At 34.6% G+C, this 5,047-nt stretch overlaps 1 long non-coding RNA gene across 1 annotated transcript; it reads left to right on the top strand.

Moving 5' to 3' along the window:
• Nucleotides 1-979: 979 nt before the first annotated feature.
• LOC125145882 lies at nucleotides 980-3,149 on the top strand. The gene is made up of 2 exons (XR_007144346.1): nucleotides 980-1,631; nucleotides 2,832-3,149. It is a non-coding gene; the product is annotated as an uncharacterized LOC125145882 (long non-coding RNA).
• The last annotated feature ends 1,898 nt before the right edge of the window (nucleotides 3,150-5,047 follow it).

Raw genomic sequence — 5,047 nt, 5'->3', positions numbered from 1 at the left:
CTTTTGCCTAGGGCACAGTTACTGTAACACAGTTGAAACTATGAGCACTTTGTTTTTTTCTCTCTCTATGTCCTGATGCATTAACAGTCCATATTCTTTCACACATTTAGATATAATGTATAAAACAAAAACCCATAATACTGGTATCTGATAAGAAGTAAGGGGAGTGATTTATAATTCATACTTGGAAGGAAATGAAGGAGACATTTTATTATAGTTAGATCCATTAGATATGGATGAAGGTGATTACACTCTGGTGTTATTCAAGGGTTCTTCTCTCCTGTTGTGTATTTGGTTGTTATGTTCCTGGTATATCATCAAGAAGATTCAAATGCTTTGCAAAGCAATTCATGCAGCGAAGACACTGAATGTAAAAACCTTGACAGGATAGCTACCTTGACCCTTACAGACAGCCATCTTTCCACAACCATATACATGTCAGGTCTTGGAGTAAATGCTGTTTATATTATTTCTTTGTCCACTGGGAGGTTTTTTTGTTTGTTTTTTATTGGTATGTTGCAATTGACTGCAAACTTTTCATTAACAGAATTTCAGCTTAAGGCACATAGGAGCATTGTATTTTGAGAATGTAGTGCACTTACAGTATATTAGAGCTTATCACACTTATGCTACTTTTATTTATGGAGTACGGTCCATGTGATAGCATCACAATATTTATAATACTTATTTTCCCCTTACTTTTAGGGCTGTTTCTAAGCATTTGAATGTCCTAAGCTACAGCCAACTTGTATTATGTAACTTCTATTTATGTGTATCTTTTAATTTAATCTTTTTTGTCAAGTGCTTTGAGAAGTTACTTCTAAAGGACTGTACAAAAAGTTTATAATAATAACAATAATAATAATAATAATAATAATAATAATAATAATAATAATAATAATAATAATAATAATTATTATTATTATTATTATTATTATTATTATTATTATTATTATTACAATAGAAAATGTCATACAGAGTGTGAGGTTGGATGAAGGATCCTTAGTACCAAAAATTTTCAGAAATGATGAATTATATACTCACTATTAACTGTGTAGTGTAGTGCTCACATAATATGTCATTTGTGGAACAGCTGGGAGAGATATCACAGTTTTCAGCCTGTTTGCTCCAGAAAAAATTAATGAGACGATGTGAATAGATTTAAGCAGCATGTTGAAATACTGGTTGGGAGATTGTGACGGCATCACCATTACCAGGTAGCAAAGATAAAGATGAGTGTAGTGAAAGAATGATAAAGCAAACTGAGAACGTAAAGAACATTTTAAAAAAGAAAGAAAAAAGTATAAAATTCTGTAAGTGTCCACCAGATGGCGTCTAAGCCGTTGGAACCATTTTCTGGGCGTTTTGATGAAACCTGTAAATTTGGAAATAAGTTTAAGGAAGAATGAAAATTACCTTTTATTGTTCTATTTCCTAGAACTCCAAACAGCCTAGTGGATTACTGAATAGTTTGATGAGAATTAAAATGATCATATGCTATTTACTTCACAGTCTAACACAATTAAATGTTTAGGGAAGTTTCAGAGCAGAAGTATTTTATGTGACACATGTTTTCGTTTGCTTAGGAATCCCTTCCACAGTCCCACTAAGGAATGTGTCTGTTTGCACAGGTTAGTTTTGAAAACACAAGATCAATGATCAGAGTCGGTCTTACCTTGAACACAGGTGTCCTTCGAAGTCCCTTGGTCTTCTAACAAAGGATCCTCTTCAAAATCCTCTACCTAATCTATTGGTCGAATCTTTAAATGAAGGAGTCAGACTTTTTTGTCTTTTCAGGGTCCTCACAATGGGAGGCCTTGTTTTTATTAACAGCAATGTAATACAGACAAATGTGTGTAATATATGTAAAGTAAAATAAAAAAAAAATACAAATAAAATCTCCTTCAAATAATCAAACAGTATTAGAATAAGTAAAAGTAATTAAAATCCAAAGATTATAACAAACCAAGAAACACTCTCCAAGTGTAAGCTTGCATTTGTTCTCTGATGCACACAGAGTGTAACATGCACCAAGCCTGCCTACACTAGAATGCACACCCAGATGACATTTCATGGACCTTATATACACTTTGTATTTCGCTGTCGAGTCTGGACCCTTTGGGCTTTTTTTGACAGCCAACATCAAATTTCATGCACCAAACATTTCTAGTGTGCGACCCTCAGAGTGCTACTCATGTTTGTTCCCTGTCTTTAAAGGTTAACAATTCTATATATGGTTATATGATTGCGGTTAACTTCCTTCAGCTGCAAAGCAGTGGTTACATATGACTGAAAACTTCTCTCGAATTTTCGACAGCGAGTGTTGAAATACTTCATTTGCAGATTTCACCCGCGAATGCAATAATTCGGCATAAGCAAATCTTGATGTGAGTAAATGTCACAGTGGGCTTTTAAGATTTCACTGTGAGAAACAATCATCTAAGTTTACAATCAAAATAAGCAATATTAATCTTATCACTTCTATTATAGGAGAATACATGAATATAAGAAAAAGGAAAGCGATTCTGAGTTCTGAACTTCTGAAAATAAAACTTAACGCATTATAATCTTTCTTTCTTTTGGAATCTTCTTCCAGCTGTCTAGGTACAGCAGCTGATCCCTTGTTGTCTTCTTTTAGTCACTCATATTTAAGTCTTTCAACTCTTTATCCAACTCTTCAACCTTTTGTATTTTTACGTCTATTTTCCTTTGTCTATTTGCCTTATGTCTCTCCTTTATTTTCCTATTTTTCCTTCTCTTTGTACTATTTATTTCTGTCTGTCTTCTGATAAGTTAACAATTGGTTGAGGTGTATCTTTGTATTTATTTAGGTATGTTGGCTGAGAACCAGTATTGGAGCCTAGGAAGATTCCTGCAACTCCATCCTGTACCTGCCAGGGTCTTACAACACAGCAGAAAGAGTTATCTACCACCATCAATAAAATATATATCAACTGAGAGAATATCTTTTGCAGTTCTAGAGACCTCCGGAGTTCTGGAGAATGCCACTGATGCATTATAGTTCTGGCAGTTTATATTCACCCAACACCATATTATGACACTTCCTTTGTTTTTTGTTTTGTTTAATTTGTGCATACTATCTATACACACAAAACCTGAACTAATAATTAAACCCTTCATGAGCAGAACTGTGTTTGTAGAAATCTTCAATCTGATTTTCCAGGACTGAAGGAAAGAAAACCTGCTTTTTAGGAGGCCTAGAATTTATCTGAATTTAAAATCTTTACAATCTTATAATTTGGTCAGTGGAAACTACTCATTTTACTTAACATACATCTTTTCCATCTCATATACTGCATGACCAATGTAAGAAAAAAATGCGTAGTGTAAAAATAAGACGATGATTTTGAAGATCTTAATGAAGAACGAGAAGTTTATTCCAGCATAGCAGTGACAAAAAACGGCATACTTTTGGTTCGCCGGAGTCAATAAGAACCCAGAGCAAATCCTGCTCACGCATTTTATACTGTTTTCCTCTTGTAGTTTAAATGAGGTTCTGCTTTGAATGTGTATTGAGCGTAAGATCTGAGTGTCTCCCAAATGGCTGGGTCACACCTTGTTATTTAGCCAGATGTCTTTAAATGTTAATCACGGTCACATATACCTTGTCTTGTTATTGTTACAATTGTTATCAGTCAAATAGTCCCTTTAAATGGTAATCGCAGTCACCGCGGTCACACAGACAATGGCTTGGTATTGTTACAGTTATCAACCAAGTGGTCACTTTAAATGGTAATCGCGGTCACCTAAACCCTTTGTTCATGGTGATCCTTGGTGCCCAGTGTCGGTGAAGCCCTGCCTTAGGTTGTTCCCCTTCGGCCCTCAGAGAATCTTACCCGTCATCGGGTCAACTTCACCTCACTCACACTGGTTTTAGCTCCATTCCATAAGGCAACCTTATCACAGGTTTTCTTAAAATTTGGTTCTATGTAAAATATTACTTGGGTTTGGAGCAGAGACATTCAGAAACCATCACAGCCAACAGGAACGTCCCACATTGATCATTGAATTATCTGCAATTTGCCGTTTCAATATAGTACACATACATTGTTACATCTTTCTCATTCTTTGTCAATGCATTATGTTTAATAATCCCATACACATTTGCTAGCTATACTTTCAGAAACCAACGTCAAATCTATAGCTGACCCAATTCCACGTACCAAGTCTATTCTTGTGTTCCTGCCATCATTAAGACAAACTAACCTATTACTATCTAATATTTCTTCAACAACATCCCCATTATGATCATCTTTACTACTTCCCCATAAGGTGCTATGTGCATTAAAATCTTCACACCAAATTATTTTATGATTCCCTGACCCTATAACCTTTTCTAAATCTGTACTCAATCTATTACAAGGATTATAATAGTTGAATATTCTAATATTATGTTTCTCTGCAAATATCTCTATAACCACCAATTCAAATTCTTCAGTCTCATTAATAACTCTATATTTTAATTCATTTCTTATAAAAGTTGCCACTCCACCTCCATTACCTGCCTTTCTGTCTTTCCTAACAATTTGATACCCTTGCAGAACAAAGTTTAAGTTTGGTTTTAACCATGTTTCTTGTAGACAAATTATGCTCGGTTTTTCATCTAATTGATCTATAAACTTTTTAAATTCTGTTCCATTTGCATTAAGACTTCTGGCATTCCACTGAAGAATTGTTAAAATCATTATTGTTATTAAGTGCTTCCACATGTACTTAATAACAAGTACAATCTGATAACAAAATAATAATAATAATAATAATAATAATAATAATAATAATAACAAAAGATAATAACAAAAGTACAAAATGAATTTCCCAATCACACAAATGCTACTTCTACTTTTACTGGAGTCTCTGTACTTCCACTTGAGTAAAGGATGTGTGTACTTTTGCCACCTCTGACCACAGTACATGGCAGGCCCGGCTCCAGATATGAGATGAAAGGTGGGCCAAGCGATATTCCAGATGGGCCGGTCGGATTGGGGGGTGGGGGGTTCTTTAATGCTTTAATCTCTCATGTCTATAG

Source organism: Tachysurus fulvidraco, chromosome 11, assembly GCF_022655615.1.
Source record: "Tachysurus fulvidraco isolate hzauxx_2018 chromosome 11, HZAU_PFXX_2.0, whole genome shotgun sequence".
Classification (NCBI taxonomy): domain Eukaryota; kingdom Metazoa; phylum Chordata; class Actinopteri; order Siluriformes; family Bagridae; genus Tachysurus; species Tachysurus fulvidraco.
Note: the sequence above shows the minus strand (reverse complement) of the source record. Positions and strands in the feature narration are given on the sequence as shown.